A 19,950-nucleotide genomic window follows, 5' to 3' on the forward strand; every position below is an offset into this window, starting at 1 on the left:
TTTGTTGTCTTCATCTCTTCTACTTTTGAATTTGTCTCTACCTCTATAATTCTTCTTCTTTGGACATCTAGCAGCAATATGACCAACCTCATTGCATTTGAAACACATGATAGGTAACTTACCTTTGAACTTTCCTTCACTTCTATGAAATCTCCTTGCTATTAGTGCTTCAAGTTGATCTACATCTTCCTCATTTTTATCACTATCACTGGACACATATTTTACCCTTTTCTTCTTCTTCTTCTCATTAGATTCCTTCAATGACAACTTGGATTCGAAAGGAGATTCAACATTGTCAAGTTTGTTATTATCAAAATTAGATAGCTCAAAAGTAGTGAAGCTACCTACTAGACCTTCAAGAGTCAGATTAGAACTTGGTATACATCCTACTTCTTGTAATGTAGAAATTCTAATAGCATAGATGGGAAAAATTTTTCTCAAAACTTTTCTTAGTATAGTCTCATCATCTATCTTACTAGTAGCTCCTCTTATTGTATTAACAACATCTTTTATCCTAGAGAAATATTGAGCAATATTCTCACCTTCTTGCATTCTTATATCATTGAACTTACCTGTAAGACTTTTAGATTTGGCTCTTATAACATTTGTGTCTTCTCCATATATAATATGTAGAGCATCCCTTATTTTCTTTGCACTGTCATAATCCTTGATATCATCAAACTCAACATAACTTAGGACAGAGGTAATCTCCAACATTTCTTGGTTGTGTTCTTTCTTCTTTTCAATATCTTCAATAGTTAGGGCTCTAACAGGATCAACATGCTTTGTGATGATGGTAGATTATGCATGATCTCCAAGACCTCCTAGGTGTAGCTTCATCAGATTTTTCCATGCAAGAAAGTTATCTCTTTTAAGCTTGGGTACCTCTCTTTTTGACATCTTGATCTTTTTGCTTCTAGTACCTTAAAACTAGTCCTCTTAAGCAGATGGCTCTGATACCAATTGTTGGAATTCTTTAGAATAACTAAGAAGGGGGTGAATTAGTTATCCAAGGTCCAAATGTAAAAATAAAAATTTTCACAATTTAGTGGACCCATATCCATAAAATATTTTCATCATGCATGCATCCATTAGATCATACAATCACTTAAACTTGTAGGTTACTGTCAAATCAACTTTACAAAAAAGTAAGCATGAAATATAACAAATTCAATAACACATTTGACACAATGATTTAATGTGGAAACCCAATTTGGAAAAAACCATCAATAACATGCTACTCATTCTCAATATTTTGAAGTGATGCCTTGTGAAAGGCCAATGCTATTAAAGGTTAAAATGCACACTGTTAAATGTGACCTGGTTAAAGAATTTCAATCACCTTGTTAGGAGTGAGCCCTGTTAGAGTACTTTAGATCACTCACTTGGAATGTCACCTAGTTAAAGGATTTACAAATGACTATTAGGTCAACCTTAATCCAAAGGATTTACCCTAGACTGATATAATGATTAGAAAGTAATAGTAAGGCTTAATCTAATAACAACTTACAACTCTATTTTAAGATTATAGATCTATGTTTTAGTCCTCCATTCTACTTGGCTTTCACACACTTTAGTTTTGATAGCTTGTTCACCCTTCAAGCATCCATACCCTTAAGTCTTCTTGCATTTTTTGCCAATGTAGTCTCCTCTCTTAGGTTACTAAATGAAGCAATATTACCCTAGACTCCTTGTCTTCCTTATGTTCTCACACATGACAACCTTTTCTTCTAAACAACCATCTTTATAAATAGAGAATTAAGATCTTTTGTTGTTCATCCTCCTTTATTCATTTTAGGGTTAGGTTGGATTCAATGAATCTACCTATCATTTTATTTCATTCCCTTCTAGAAACTTCTGATTCAACTTTCTTTAAATTTACATCAAAATGGTTCATCTTGAATTTTGTGCCACCAGATCATCAAGCTTAACTTCGACATGGTTCACACAATCCAAGAAATCAAACTTGTCAACTCAGGTTCATCAAATTCACAATCTTTTTCATAATGTTGAAACTCAACATTAACTTGCTTCTGATGCTTGGCACATACTACATTGCTTGACATCCAATATGAAAATACTCAGCATGAACTAAAGTTTATTGGTGCTCGACATCAACTAAACTTTACTCATCTTACACTGTATCACTCCACTTACACTAAAATTAACTTTGCTTAGCTCCAACTATTTTTTTTCTCAGCTTACACTTAGTTTTCTTAGCACCTATTATGTAGATTGTTAAGTTTGGTAGACATACTTCATTTATCTTGTTCTTCTAAACTTAATTAGTGTATACATCCTTTGCAACCTTAAGTATACTATCAATACACTATAATATCACTATCTTAACTAATCCTTATACTCTTTTTTTGTATCATATCTCAACTTTTCCTCTAGGTCCTATTTTTACTTCATTTGATAAAATCCTATTCATCAATCAAACAAATGATAGTACTCAAATAATCTAAGAAATTTGTTGATCTCATATTTGTTTTGACAATTGAGTGTCAATACACTTAAGACATTTACTTAGTTTATGTCAAACTAGTAATGCATGCCAAGTATGATATGTAAATACAAGACTGCGCCAAGTTGCAATGAGTGCTGAGTCACTCAAGTGTTAAGAAAATAGACCATGCTGAGCAGTTCAAGTGCTAGTTAGGAAAAAATTACAGTATTTGCTGAGCATCAGTAACTTCAAGTGTCGAGCAACATAGATTGGACATATTTATTTGTGATTGTACAAACAACTATGTAAACCATTTTCAAGCCTATATAAGGTTAGATTTCAATTCTTTAAAGACAAGGACAAATCTATTTGCACAATCCCTATGTGTTTACATGTGACCAATCAGAAAATAGGAAGGATTAAGTGGCAAAAAGAATGAATCTTAGTCATAGATACATACCTAACCCTAAGCCACCAAAGTCTTTATAAGGAAGATGAAGACCCAACAATTAAATAGAATAGAGAGTATGAAAAATATCATGTACAGGAGGTAAAAAGAGGTAATGATTGAATTTTTTCAAAGAGCATTCAAGGTGACTTAGTAGTGAGAGTGAATTGTAGAATTAGTTGGAGAAAACAAAGAATATAAGATTACAACATTGTTAAATCAGATCAAAGAGGATCAAGGACTTTGTATGAATTTGATCTTTAATTAGGTAACTAGAGCCAATCATAATATCTATGCTGAAACATCCTAACAAATGATTTTAATTAAATCTCCTAGGTGGAGTAGTCCTAATAGACTATTGTAAATCCTTTAATAGGGTGACATTCCAAGTGAATGTTCTAAAGTCCTTTAACCAAGTGCACTTCTAACAGGGTGTTGAAATCCTCTAACAAGGTAGGATTTAACAGTCCTTGTAAGCCTTGAATAGGGTAGGCCTTTCATAGGGCAGATCATGTTTCATGGTTAGACCATTGTAACCTTAATTGGCTACACTTTATTACTATAGTAGTGAAGATTTGTGGGTGTCATTGCCACCCCAATTTAACTTTATCTTTGGAGGGTTTCTGGGTAATCATATCTAGTGTTAAGTGTGTATGTTCAATTACTTACATCTTTTAGATGAATTTATTTTTTATTGCTAATTTTAGTTCAAATATTACATGCATATAATGAATGGTAAAAATTTTAATAACTGAAGTTTGAACTTCTAATTCACCCCCCCCAAGAAGTATATATTTTCCATTTGTAATTCCAACAAAATCGTCTTACGAGCAAGTAGCAGATTTGACATCAATGAGATAAAAATGATTAAAACACATTTTCATGCTTGTATAAATCTATTTTAAATAGTTGGAACAAGTAGGGGTTGCTGAAAATATAAGAGGAGTAACTAAGAGGGGAGCGGTGAATCAATTCCCACTAAAACAATTCCAAGTCCCTTAGATGTCATTACAAACTTCTTATTAACTTAAATCCTTCCACAACTTAATTAGAACTAGATATTCATTATAACTTAGTTAACAAAACAATATTGGGTTATTAATGTGTATTAACCTTTAGTAACTTAGTTGCAGAAAGATAAAGTAGTAAGAAAATAACATGAATACATGAGATACCAAGATTTAACGTGAAAACCTAATTTGGGAAAACCACCAAAGCAACTAGTTACTATGTTTCACTCTTCTAAAGTGAGCCATGTTAGGAGCTAACCATGTTAAAAGTTACAAAACATATTGTTAGGTCTGACTCTGTTAAAGGATTTGAATCACCCTATTAAGAGTGGCCTTGTTAGAGGTCTTAAGATACTTCAGTCTAGAAATACAACCTTGTTAGAGGATTTACAAAAAATGACTAGTAAGTCAACTCTGTTAAGATATTTTTTCACTAAGCTACAATTTTTAGAGAGTAAAAATGATTGAATTGATTAATGAAGCAACTAATTTGTAGATTTAAATCACTATTATGGTTTATCCTTAGGATCCTTCCTATCAGAATATTCTTTACAACTCCTTGGATGTTCAACTCTTAATCAAATATCCTTCTTTATTAGCATCTTATTTTATTCCACAACCTCTTATTTCAATCCACAACTTGACCTTTCATAGATATGAAACCTAATGTCAAGTTCGATCGAATACCCTTACAAACAAACAATTAACATCCACTAAGTCAGCTCGTGTAAACAAAATAATAAATAAAACTATTCTGCTATAGGTCAACTGATACTAAAATTGAGTCACTTAGTTAACATTGAATTCCTTTGGTAACAAAACTAACTTGGTTAACACTAAAATCCTTCGGTAACTGACTTGAGCTAGTTTACATTGGAATCCTTCACTGAATGATCTAACTTAGTTTACACTAGATCACTATGTAGAACAAGATTTAGTGTGCAAAGAACATTAAAAATAAGAGAAACATTCACACACTAAAACTAAATTCACATATAAGTTTAGAAAAAGAAAGAAAACTAAGGAATGAAAACCTAAGAGAGGAAACACCCCATGCTTCCTTGATTTGGTAGATGTGTCCTTTGATGTGGATGTATGCTCAATTGCTTAAATGGTGGAGATGGGTAATGGCAAATTGGTAGCCTTGTGAGCTCTCAATTTGGCATTATAAGGGTATGGTTGATGGCTTGGGTTCTCAAACTAGCATTATGACTTTACTAAAAGGATTGTGATGAAATGGCTTGGGAGGGGATTCAATTTATAGGCCAAGGGGTAGAGGGATGGATGGCTTCGATGCAAGGATAGATGAAAGCTTAAGGAAGGCTAGGATGCACTCAAAGGAGAGCACATAGATTGTGATTGTTTAGCACCAATGGGAAGGTGACACTTGTCACAAGGAGGATGAGTGTGAGAGGATAGGATAAGGGGTTGGTTAAAGACTTGATGAGGGAGGTTGAGTATGTAAGAGGGATGTAAGAGTCATGAGTGGGAGAGGTGTAAGAGTCATGAGTGGGCTTGTAAGAGCATTTAAGGGTTTGTGGGCTTCATCAAGTTTGTGGTTGGGATATTTTGAGGGGAGACTTTGGTTTGGTTTAGGAAAGTCTTAAACTTGTTTAGGGAATGTGACAGCATTAGGGGGTGGATTAGGCTTGGGTTTAAGGTTAGATTAGGGATGTTAGAGATGTGAAAGTGGATGGCATTAATGAGGTTGGGTGAGTTAGAGGCTAAGCTTGGTTAGTATGGGTGGATGGGGTGGATTAGGCTAAATAGAGGATTAGGGATAAGTTAGGGGCTTTTAGATTTGAGGGATTTATTTATCAAAATAGATTTATTTAATAAATGGGGATTTTGGAATTAGATAGGAGAATAGGATTTAATTGATAAATGATAGGTTATTTTATTTATCAATTAGGACTATAGATGATTAATTAAATTAATCAGCTAGGGGATGGCAAAGGATTAATTAAATAACAATTTAATTAATGATGCCTTTAGAGATGGCTAAATTAGATTACCAAAGTGGTGTAATCAAATTTAGGTGTCTACATTTTGCCCCTCTTTGACATAGTGTTGAGACAACACTATTTCAAAGAAGTTTGAATGGAGACGACATGAGGAAGATGTGGCACATATTGCTGCATGTGTTGCGAGGCTTGCTGTTGATATGGGATTTGAGGTTGGGATTGAGGAACATAAGTTGGCTGTGGGATAAATGGGTTGCTTTGTGGACCTAAGGTATAAGATGGTTGTGAAGCTTGGGGAAAGGATCAGGGAGCTTGTGGAACGTGACTTTGGATTTGAGGAGTTTGACCAAAATATGTGGGTTGAGCCCCCATTTAGGATGGTATCTGCAAATAATTGGTGGTTGGCTAGGGTGGTGGATTACCTCCAAGAAGTGGCATTGAAAAGTAGTTGGTAATAGGAGGTAATGGATTAGTTGGTGGTGGAAAGAACAAGATTTAGTGTGCAAAGAACATTAATAATAAGAGAAATATTCACAAACTAAAACTAAATTCACATATAAGTTTAGACAAAGAAAGCAAACTAAGGAATGCAAACCTAAGAGAGGAAACACCCCATGCTTCCTTGATTTGGTAGATGTGTCCTTTGATGTGGATGTATGCTCGATATTCTTTCTCAATTGCTTAAATGGTGGAGATGGGTAATGGCAAATTGGTAGCCTTGTGAGCTCTCAATTTGGCATTATAAGGGTATGGTTGATGGCTTTGGTTCTCAAACTAGCATTATGACTTTACTAAAAGGATTGTAATGAAATGGCTTGGGAGGGGATTCAATTTATAGGCCAAGGGGTAGGGGGATGGATGGCTTAGATGCAAGGATAGATGAAAGCTTAAGGAGGGCTAGGATGCACTCAAAGGAGAGCACATGGATTGTGATTGTTTAGCACCAATGGGAAGGTGACACTTGTCACAAGGACGATGAGTGTGAGAGGATAGGATAAGGGGTTGGTTAAAGACTTGATGAGGGAGGTTGAGTATGTAAGAGGGATGTAAGAGTCATGAGTGTGAGATGTGTAAGAGTCATGAGTGGGCTTGTAAGAGCATTTAAGGGTTTGTGGGCTTCATCAAGCTTGTGGTTGGGATATTTTGAGGGGAGACTTTGGTTTGGTTTAGGAAAGTCTTAAACTTTTTTAGGGAATGTGACAACATTAGGGGGTGGATTAGGCTTGGGTTTAGGATTAGATTAGGGATGTTAGAGATGTGCAAGTGGATGGCATTAATGAGGTTGGGTGAGTTAGAGGCTAAGCTTGGTTAGTATGGGTGGATGGGGTGGATTAGGCTAAATAGAGGATTAGGGATAAGTTAGGGGCTTTTAGATTTGAGGTATTTATTTATCAAAATAGATTTATTTGATAAATGGGGATTTTGGAATTAGATAGGAGAATAGGATTTAATTGATAAATGATAGGTTATTTGATTTATCAATTAGGACTATAGATGATTAATTAAATTAATCAGCTAGGGGATGGCAAAGGATTAATTAAATAAGAATTTAATTAATGATGCCTTTAGAGATGGCTAAATTAGATTACCAAAGCAGTGTAATCAAATTTAGGTGTCTACACACAAAACTTGGTTTCTTCTAAATTTCTACCCAGTTTATACTAGAGTCTTCTAAGCTTGGTTTCTACTAGAAGTAATCTATTAGACTATAGAATTCGTGTAATATCAATGAGAATATATAATTGAATAATTTTTTTCAATAATCTCCCTCTTTGGAATTGATGGCAACACAAAATGTCATAAGCAAAGAAAGCTTAGAGCAATTAGAATGATTTATAAGATTTTATAATATATATCCTTAGTTTCATTTTGATTCTTCATCTATGAGAACTCCATCTAAGATTCTCCCTTTTACACATTATCAAGTTCTCCCTCTTGCTATTATATGAATTTCTTCCCTTGATTCATGAAATCAATCAAACTCTTCGTCAATTCTTTTGATATGAACATGACATATTCGATCTCTCCCTCTTTGATATCAAATGCCAAAGACTTTATATAATGAGTTTATAATGTACCTAATGTAATAATTCATATGCAATGAGCTATGTCTTCTTTGCACCAACTTGATAGATCTTCAATTTAGTTAGGTTAATGCATCAATAATATGCACTCTAGTGAGCATCGGATAGGAGGACGGCCCCTAGCTTTCCTCTTAGACAAAAAAATGCATCGTTAGGTAATGGATTGGTAAATATGTCAGAAACATGCTTCTTTGTGTTCAAATATTCTAGTGTTACCTCTTTATTTTGAACTAATTAGCTCAAAAAAAGATACTTGATTGCAATGTGTTTTTTTACTAGAGTGCATCACTAGATTTTTGGATATGTTGATTGCACTTGTGTTATCATAGTAGATAACCACTTGTCCTTGATTTCTTCCTTTATTCCTAACAATAGTTTCTTGCTCTAGACTATGTTGGAGTAATTAACAGCCACAACAACATATTTTTCCTCTGATGTAGACTAAGAGATGTAATTCTTCTTCTTATTGGTCCATGACACTAGACTCTTTCCAAGAAAGAATGCTCCTCAACTAGTTCTTTTTCTATCATCAACGCTTCCAACCCAATCTAAATCAGTAAAAACTTTCAACTCAAGATTTTCTATTTTCTTGTACCATAGACCATAGTCTTTAGTTTCTTATAGATATCTCATAATTCTTTCAACTTCCATCATATGATTTTCTATGTTCAACTTAGGAATCTCTCTTCTGTAAGACATCTTGATTTTTAGCTTAGGCCCTTGAAACTTTTTCTGCAAGCACCAATAGCTCTGATACCAATTGATGGAAATATAACTAAGAGGAGAGGGGTGAATCAATTACAATAAAACAATTCCAAATCCCTTAGATGTTAATACAAACATCTTATTAACTCAAACTCAAATCCTTGCACATCTCAGTTAGAACTAAATATTCATTGTAACTTGGTTAAAAAAGAAATCTTGAGATATTAATGTGTATTAACCTTTAGTAACTTAGTTGAAAAAAGATAAAGTAGTAAGAAAATAATATGAACACATGAGACACCAAGATTTAATGTGGAAACCCAGTTTGGAAAAAGTGCTAATGCAACTAGTTACAACTTTTTAGTCTTCTAAAGTGTGCCCTATTAGGAGCCAACCCTATTAAAGGTTACAAAACACACTATTAGGTGTGACCCTATTAAAGGATTTGAATCACCCCATTAGGAGTGGCCTTGTTAGAGGTTTTAAGACACTTCAATTTAGAAATTCCACCTTGTTAGAGGATTTATGAAAAATGGATGTTAACTCTGTTAAGAGATTTATGCATTGCTACAATTGTTAGAGAGTGGCAATGATTGACCTAATTGATGAAGAAATTGATTTGTAGATTTAGATCACTATTCTAGTTTATCCTCTAGATCCTTCCTGATCAAAATATTCTTTATAACTCCTTGGATGCTCTTCCCTTAATCAACTATCCTTCTTTATAAACATCTTATTATGATCCACAACTTCTTATTTCAATTCACAACTTGACCTTTCATATATATGAAAAATAATGTCAAGTCAGCTTGAATACCCTTACAAAAAAAAATTAACATCCACTAAGTTGGATTCCATAAACAAAATAAAAAACAAAACTATTCTATTGCAAGTTGGCTGATATGAAAACTGAGTCACTAGTTTAACACTAAGTTCTTTTGGTAACCAACCTAACTTGGTTAACACTAAACTCCTTTGGTAACCAACTTGACTCAGTATACACATGAATCCTTCATTGACCAACCTAACTTAGTTTACATTGGATCACTAAACTTGGTTTCTTCTAAACTTCTTCTTGGATGATACCAGAGTCTTCAAATCTTGGTTACTACTAGTAGTGCTTTGTTAGAATGTATCATTTGTGTAACATCAATGACAATATACAATTGAATAATTGTTTCCAAATAGGGGTGTCAATGAGACCATTCAATAGACATAGGTTCATAAAAATGATCTTTCTCAAGAGAAGTATCTTCATCACATAAGTCATTAGAGATATCAAAAAACCTATCATCAATAAGATCTTAGATTTTGTGTTTCAACTCAATGCAATCTAAAGGACTATGCTCATTGTGTCAATAATAAGAACAATAGTTATCTAAGAATGGGTTTCCATATGAGATAGAATTAGACAATGTGATGCTCTTAGTGCTAAGAAGTGTTTGCAAAATGTCATCATAATAATAGTCCAAGGGAGTAAAAGTCCTCTCAAAAGTATGCCTAGGATCTTCTTGTTGTTTCTCAAGTGAATAAGATGCATTTGTATCTTCATCATATTGGTCAAAGATAGGTTTATCATAAAATTTTGGCATAGGCTCAAAGGAGATATCATTTTATTTCTCTCTAAAAAGGTTTTTGGATATAGAAGATGAAGACAATTGATGTCTTGAAGTGGAATACATAGACCTAGAAGAAGAGGATGACCTTAAAGAAGTAGACTCACATGCATGTAAAGGCCTTAAGGAAGATTCATGTAATGATGTAATATTCACCTCTACCATTTTTTCAAATTAAAAGTGCATTCCCATTATGTTCTTAGTGATATTAAGGTAAGTAGGACCATTTGTCTCTTCTAGCTCATTATATTCAATGCATAGGTCTTGAAACTCTTTAGAAGCATGGAGGAGCTCATGGTCATCTATTCTTAGTTGAGGTTTGGTAGTAAAATATTTGAAGCCCATAGTGGTAGATAGATAGTCAAATATGTAGTAGACTAGAGGAAGCTAATAAAGTGACACAAGATAACTTGATGTCCAAAGTAGAGAGGTAGAGTGTTTACTTGTCAAAGATAGGTAGCAATAAAAGAGTGACTTGTCAAGAAAATTATCCCAAAAACTAACAAAAATAATGACTCAAGTCAGGAGCTAGGCAAGAAGCCCAAGTAGAAAAGTAGATAAAGCAAGAGAGATGACAAATGAACAACTTTCCAAATCAAAGAGCATAATCAAGAGATCAAGGTAACTATTTTAGAAAAATAAATTCTTAGTATGGTAGCATAGACCATGAAGATGGAAAATACCAAGAGAACTAAGACCAAAGAGCCACTTTAAGCATGTTCAACAACTAGAGACATAGATAATCAAAGTCAAATGATGAAACTCCCTATAGCAAGCAATACAAGAAAATGTTTACACTTGATGTTTTGACTAGGTTGACAAAGTTTGACAATAGTTGATGGCATATCAAGTTTGATGTTCAAAATAACTTTTTTTCTAAGTAATATAGTGACACATGGAGTAGTATTCAAACAATCAAGATAGGGGACAAAGCGACCTTGCATGATACAAGAATATGTGAGGTCTAAAAAGAAAAACCCTAAAACTATTGTCATGTATATGTACACAAGATCTTCATGGGTCTATCATATTCAAGAACACCAAGAAATATGTACCTAAAGGAAATGGTTCATTACTCAATACCTTGGTTGAAAACTTGATGCCTCATTTCCTTACACAAAAAAATTTCCCACAATGGATATTGGCTTTGTCATAGATAGGTTTCCTCATCTAAAGAGATACATATGGTAAGTCAAATCTTGGGGTGATTTGGGTAGTCCACTAAGACCAATCCTTGCAACAAGATATTGAGCAAAACATAAGGGTAGCCTCTATCCTAGGTTCTTAGTAAGGGCTTCGATTCATAGCACTCATCTTGATCCTAATACGAGACACCTTATCATATGATAAGTAACAGACCTTGTAGTCACAAGAGTACCTTAAGCATTCATACCTAGTGATTTCCTCTATTGATATATGATTGAAAAGATCATTTGAATTAGAAAATTGTTGTAAGAAGTGTTCTCAATCATTGTTTTTTCACTAATGTCAAACCTGCTATATGTTGGTAAGACAATTGTTTATATGTTTCAAGCACTATCACTTAGTTGATTGATGAAGAAGATTTGATCAACAAGATATAACAAAAGTACCTAGAGGAAATGTTGAGTTATGATTATGTATTGAAGTGAAAGAATTAGTTAAGATAGTGATAACATAATGTATTGATGATCTACTTGGGGTTACAAAATATTTGGCTACACTTTGAAAGTTCAGATGAAAAAGGTTGAACAAAGTCCATTTGCTAAGTTTGACCAAGTTGATAGAAGGTGCCGAGTAAAGTTAGTGCAACTAAAATGTCCCCTTTCTAATTTTATATGATATTTAAAGGCTCTAATCAGATTTTAAAATCAAACAACCAATATTTCAAAAGATCAACCAATTTCTCAATAAAACCAAAATTGGGTATGCCCAAAATAGTGCAAAAAACTTCATAGCTTCGCATATTATTAATAAATTTGAAAGTATACAATTTTACAAAAAAATTTCCAGCATAATGGACTACAAAATGATATTTCTATATATGTATAGAGTTCACACAATAGTTCCCAAATGGAGGACAAAAACAATGCTCATCGAGCTCCCAAAAATAACACAAAATAGCCTGGAAACACCACAAAACACTAATAACCTAAAAAATATCATCCTTGGGTCTCTTTCTCCATAGGTTTGACAACCTCTGAAGAACAATAAAGAAATGAGCAAAAGTCAAGTTTTGTAATAAACCTGAAATGCCTCCAAACCCCTTTAAAAGAGGGCATAACCCTAAATCATGACCAAGAGGGGTCAATAATACATATTTTATTAATATTGGTTTCCAAAGATTAGCCCCTTTTCCTAAAATTTCACTTTTTTAGCTTGCCAGCCTTAGCAAAAGTTATTAGTTTTAGTTATTTGAAAAGGGGACATGACAAGTCCTCCCTCCCAAATATTGCTTGTCCTCATGCAATGAAGGTTGGGATGCTCAAGAATATGTGCTCCTTCCCAAGTTGCATCCTCCAATGGTAATCCTTTCCATTTGACCAAATGCTCTATGATGCACCTATTTCTCAATCTTTTCTGTCTTGTATCCAAAACCTCTTCTGGTATCAAAACTAATTTTCCTTCATCATCAAGAGGTGGTAATTGTATATATACTATGGTTTCTTGGCCTAGAACCTTCTTCAGGAAACAGACATGAAAAACATTATGTATTTTGTTGTTTATTGGGAGCTCAAATTCATAAGCTACCTCTCCTACCTTCCTGATGATCTTATAAGGCCCATAGAACCTTGGCTTGAGCTTCTCTACCCCACTCCCACTAGTACATTTGAGGTCACTTTTAGATCAAAATTTTTGACCATCTATTAGATTGGTCAGACTATGGAAAGGGGAAATATGTTTTTTTTAATCCATGCCCGTGTTGGTCAAAATTTTGACCAACACAAGCTTAATATGTAAAAAGGGTGAATTCCACCCATTTCATTATATTCTATTCTTCAACATGCACATAGGAGTTGAAGTTTAGGGCATCTCTTCTAAATTAGTCAGTTGTTCTCAAAATCTGAAGTGGGTTGCTCATTTTTCTACATTTTTGGCATTAGAAATTTAAGTTTGATTAAATTTCAAAATCTCTATTGTTTTTCACCCTATTGAATCTCGTCTCTAAAGAAATTTACTCTTCAAACATGTCTTGGGTGGTTAGTTTTATGGTGAGAGATTTTCATTCAAGCATTTAGTAACATGAATCCATCCATCTATTGTGCACACACGTGTGGGCTCCTTGCTAGCAAATCTTAAATTGAACAACAACAATGTGTAATTTCATTCAGGCCACCTTCATATCATAAATATTTTATATTTTTTTTCTGTAATCACATGTAGAGCTCTATCGAGTTCTACAAATACCTAGATAGAAACAAAAGGCCTTTTCAAGGTTGAAACCATTAACAACTACAACCACCTTTCCTGAGGTAAAATAATCATATGTAATGGCTAGGGTCTATATTATGTTTTCTGGGTCACTAAGATGGTGGCTTTCACATGCTTTGGAAGATGGTCTTCATTTTGGAAGGATGAACTGAATATGGCTTCCAAGTTGAATTCTGGGTTGGTGGGAGATAGATCCTCCATTTTTAACATTAGTTTTCATCCACCCACTTAGACAACTTTCATTAAAAACTATATTAAGGGCATTTGGCAATGGGTATGCATTTAAAGATTTTTATGTTGACAAATTGAGAGGGATTTTGTGTGTTATTTGTTTCATCCCAATAAAGGGATTCAATTTTCCACATCAAGCACTAGGTTTTTAATGGTGCTGGTATGATTATGCATGAATGGTCTCTTTATTTCCAATCTTTGAGTTTTAGTGATAGGTTTATGCCTTTCTAGATTCAGCTTCCTAACCTAGCATTGAAATAATGAGAACATGAGGTGATTGATATTATAACTTATCAAATAGACATCTATTTAAACTAGACTCTTTATTCTACCATGACATGTAATTTCCAATTAGAGTGTGCTATGTTGGATACAAATTCCCCTATTTTGGAGAAAATCATATTATCATCTGAACTTGGCTTTTGGGATCAGACCATCTTTATTGAATCACATGTAAATGTTTGTCATAGTTGCCATTCTTAGGATATACAAATGATATATGTACTTATAAAGTTTTTGGCGAAATGACTAATCTATAGTTCCATTTTAATGTTGTTATTCAATAGATAGAGAAAATTTCTATTAATTTTTACTCTTCCTCCATTTTTACTTGTGGATCAAAATATTTCTTTGCCTGTCAAGTTGTCTTTAATTTCTATTTCTTCCCTTGTAAAGATTTCTCCAAGAATTTCATTTAAAATTTTCATTGCCACTTGGATTATTATTTTTTTCTATTGTCCATCTTCTATTAAGATCTCTAGTCATAACATGCACTCATTTCTTTATCTAGATTTTGTTTCTTCCTTGTTTTCTAATCTTCATGCATCTATGTCTTTTAAATCTCTCCCTTGATTTTCTCTCTTGTTTCTTATATATTTGTGATTTTTAAGAATTCCTCCCTTTTCTCTAGGAAATAGAATACTTTTCCAACCATACTTCTTATTGTAGCAGACCCAGAGAAGTATTCAGGAGGAAAGTTCAATATGCTCACCTATTCTAAAGGTGGATTTGGGATGCCTAAATAATTTTGTGAAGGAGAGTTTCGATATGTCTAGGGAGGTACATTTTGAGCAACAAAATCCTCAAAGTAAAAAATTAAAAAAATATTCTCTTCTAGTGGAAGAGAGCTTCTTGTAATTCTATCTCATTCTTTATACTTCCCAAGAGAGCTTCTTTTATTTGTATTTTTGTTCTTTGTGCTCTTTCTCTGATCTTCCTATTGACATGCCTACTGTGGTGATATGGCTATTATTGCAGCACTAAAAAATGTCTTATAGTGTTTTTCATTTCCTTAAATAGTAGGCAATTAGTTCATTATTTCATCATATCTTATAGTGGAACAACTCCAAGAATCTTGGGTAAATTGCTTGCTATAAGACTTTCTCATATAGGACACTCAATAATGTGGGCTAAGTGGTGGGCACAAAGAGGAACAAGAAAAAACCTCTGTAAGTGTAGGGTGCAGTAGAATTCAAATATGAAATTAAAGTGCTCTCATATATTCACCATAAAAATCTAGTCAAGTAAATTGGCTTTAGCTTTGGGGATGGAGAGAAAATGCTTTGTTATGACTATGTGCCTAATCTAGCTATGCTTCTCATTATTATTTGTTACATTGATCATAAATTAATGTTATTTCAAATTACTATAGAGTTACTAAGAATTACATTCAAAAAAATTTGTATGAAGTACTCAATTACGTAATATGGCTATTCTTCTCACTATTTTCTGTTACATTGATCAGTAATTAATTTTATTTCAAATAAAATAAAGAGTTACTCAAAATTACATTCAATTGGAATTATTTGACATTTTAGGACTGATTTGTATGTGATACTCACTAGGTTGAAGCACCCCCGAAAAGTTGTATAAGTTGGAGAATGTCATAGTTATAGAAAGCTGAAGCAATTGCATTGTTCATTGTATATATAAATATCTATGGGTTTGTCATGATTTATTGGCTTCCAAGACACGCTCTAGTACATTTGACCCCATTTTTAGACCATAATTTTTGACCATTTATTAAAATGGGGTCAAATTGGTCAGAATAGGCAACAAAAAATGCCCTTTTTTAGAATCCATGCCCATGTTGGTCAAAATTTTGACCAACATGGGTTCATTATATTAAAATGAAAAAAATTAATTCATTTTTATGGTAGAAAGGAAGGTAGGTTTTTCATTTTGCACACCCTAATTCATTATTATGGTAGAGAGGAAGGTAGGAAGTAAATTTTTTAGGAGAGGGGGAGATTTTACTCTGAAATTTGATGGAATTGATCCAAAGTTGGCTCTCCTAAAGATTGAAGATAGATCTGTGCTCTCTGAACCAACTAGAAATTCAGTTGTGCTAAGGTAGGTGGAACATGTTTTCTAAACTAGTCTTCTTCTACCTACTACCTACTAATTTTATTCTTAATGTGGCCAGGTCCATGCAAAGAGACTAAAAACTACACCTATTTATTAAAGAAAGGAAGCTTACCATCTCATTCTGGTCAATGAGTGCTAATGATTTATATACTTCATGGTAATCAAAATGATAGTCACCATTCAAGACCTACACCAACGGATCATCTTCCTGGTCAGGTATTTACCATAATTAAAACATCTTTCATGGCATTATCTTATTTATTAATTTGAGCTTATCATTAAATAGAACATTACTCATAGAAACAACAACGGATGGTAATAGCTTTAGCTCTTTCACCACTTCATTGATCTCCTCATATGTTTCTAGACCTTTTTGAGATTGTTGAACATCTATGCATTTGGGAAACTTCTTGGTTGCAAGTAAATTTGGCAATGCTAGCTGAGCTATCATCTTCAGTAGAATAATTTTAGTTTGCTGTAGTTTTATATGTCAAACATTCAAAAAATTCTCCTGGAATAGAGCTTATATTTAATAGACACCTCAATTCCTTTATAAATATGATATAAACAAACTTGAAGCATTAGGTTGGACTTCCTAATCTCCTAGTCACCAGAGATGCCCACAGTCATTGACGACTTAACATGGGGTTCAAAAATAGTGTGGCCAGGCCCATGGCATATTCACTTCTCCCTATCGCATTATATTTCAAGCTTTGTACCTACTATTTTTATGGATAATTCTACATCTTAATCAATGATAGGTCCCTTATCTTGATCTCTCTCATAGAAATTATAGACGGACAATTTTCTATACTTTGCTTTTAAAACCTAACATAACATTTTATAGAGAAGTCCTCACATTGCAGGTTTGTCAACTATTGTGCCATTTGGGGCAAAGTTTTTATAGTCCATTACTACATTTTTCTCTTTATCAGTGAGATGTGCCATTTTTTTGTGCAAGATTACTTGCCTTTTTTATATAGTGCTTCTATGCTTGTGATTTATGTAAAAGGATTAACCACCAATTTTAGATCTCTATCGCACATTTTGATATCTAAGCCTTGAATATTATATTTTTCAGTATTACCAATTTTTTTTGAATCAAAGTATAATATTTATGAAATGTATACTCAACTGGTTCAGTTGAGACAATATCTTATTTGGGCTTTTTCAAATTGATTGAAGTTGGTAGTTTTTTCAAAATACATACATGTTGAGCATTTAGGCACCTAGCTACTTAGTTGCACAACAAGATGGAAGATACTTCTAATTGAGAGGTATCATTCAACTTAATAAAATTAAGGCTTTTTTGGATTACCATTCCTTTCTTTTCAATGTCTGCAGCTCATTTTTAGTAGTTAGACTTGAAAATGAAATTTTGGTCCAAAATATGAATTTTTTTTCGTCAAAACTTTTTATTCTACTATTAATTAACTATCAATTTAGTGAGAGAGCTTTGTAGTTTTAATTAGTAGTAGAGACATATATCTCTTTATTGAATCCATGTCTAGGTTATGAGTATGTTTGTGCAATGGCATAAGCTTTGACACTACAACTTAAGAAGTTACTCCCAGTCAATCATAGGGCATTCAATAGTCATTCCTTTGCTGCGCTTATAGGAATTAAGTTTTTATCTTAACCAACGAAAAGCATATGTGGATTCTAATTGAATTTCATTACTATTTTTGAACTGTTCTAAATCAATCTTTATGGAGAGTAGTGAAGTTTCTTCTGAAAGTGCTATATAAATGTAGTTCCCACAAATATAAGACCCACCCATTAAATAAGTTTCTTTTCTTGTAGTATGCTCTTTGATTTTTAAAAATTCTCATAATCTTTATAATTGGAGGGATTTTGATATCTCTGTTTATTTCATATGTGGGCTTTCAGTATGTTTTTTGATATCGTGTACATGGAATAGTGATTTTTTGGCTAGACGTGTTGAAAACATTGATTTGAATCTTCAACCAATATGAGATATCCCTGATTCAATTTGTTTTTACAACTTGAGATTGTGCCTAGCATGTAATTTTTGTGGAGATATTTTATGTCTTATTGATAACAGGGATTTGTGGATCCCCATTTAATCAATTTTTTGTTCTTCGTTTTGTTTTCAGTAATAATCTACAACTGTCTATACTTGTAATGCCTAGATTTCCATTGAAAATCAACAAAAATAAATATCATGGAAGTTCCATAAAAAATCAATATTAGTGATTCAAGAAAATCCTTTGGGTTCTACAGTATCAGTGGGCCTTGAATTTCATGTTTTTCTTAGTAAAGTACTTGGTAAGGACTATCATATTTAGATCTAAGAATTTCTCTAACATTTATTTTGGCAAGCTAGTTGCATTATTGAATTTGATTAGTATAGATTCTTGTATAAGTATAAGTCCCCCATATATGATGGAATCTCTCTTGGAAGATTCTTCTCAAAATTTGGTTACTTAGGGCTTTAATAAATTTCAAACATTAGAGAGGATTTTCCAACCTCCATTCCATCTTTATTTAGTTTTAGTTTTTTTGTGTTACATGGTACACATAAACAATGGCATTTTGGTTGGAAATGCTGAAAATAAATTATCTATATAGGGAAATTCTAAAACAAACCTAGAAAAATCAAGGAATTGGTTTGGTCTTGGAGGACTCAGGAATTTAATTTTTCATAATTCTTGCACCAATATCTAGGGTGGCAATAGAGACATTTGGATGTAAGATTGTCTTAGAAAGTTTAAAATAAGCAGGTTTTGGTGTCTACATTTGTGAAAACTCAATGAGCCTTGTATACATAATAACCTTTCCTATGAAATTTCTAGCTGTCTATGGTGGATGCTTCCAATATACAATATATTATTGACTGGGAAAATTTAGTAGTATCCTGGAACATGATTTATATAACTATAAGGACAAACAATTAATTTCTCATATGACAATATCTAGCATGAAGTGCTGAATATAAGGATATGCATTTAATACTTTTGGAAAATGTAAAAAAATTAGATCAAAGTCTTGTTTGATGCCCATCAATGGTTGGAACTCTTCAATAATGTTTGGACAAAAACCCTGACAAATACCAAATCTCCCACCTCAAAAGATCTTTTAGCCCTTTTCCTATCAACATATAACTTCTATTAGTTCTATGCATGTTGTAGATTATCCTTGAGGGACCTTATTATGTCTTGGCTTTGCATAACAAAATGACTTGCTACAGGTACTCTTCTTTTTAAAAGTACTGGATCAACAAAAGAAAGGGCATCATAACCATAAAGAGCACAAAAGGGAGGCATACCAATAGACATGTGATGAGATGTATTGTAACAATACTCCCCTAGGTGCAACTATTTCACCCAAGCATGTTGTTGATTTGAAACACAATTCCTCAAATATCCCTCTATCAATTTATTAACTATCTCTATTTGTCCATCTATTTGAGGGTGATAGCTAGTACTAGGAGTGAGTTTAGTTCCTACCAAATCAAAGAGCTCCTTCCAAAAAGAGCTAAGGAATATACTATCATAGTCACTGAAAATGTTTCTAGGCAAGCCATGTAACCTAAATTTTTTCTTGAAGAACAATTCTTGAACCTTGGGAAACCCAACAATGAAGTCCATGGAAATACTTTCCCAATTTTGTTCAAGAATAGGAAGTGAAAAATTTTCTCACTC

The sequence above is a fragment of the Cupressus sempervirens genome, chromosome 11 (assembly GCF_028749045.1).
Source record: "Cupressus sempervirens isolate cs-2001-9-10 chromosome 11, ASM2874904v1, whole genome shotgun sequence".
Classification (NCBI taxonomy): Eukaryota; Viridiplantae; Streptophyta; class Pinopsida; order Cupressales; family Cupressaceae; genus Cupressus; species Cupressus sempervirens.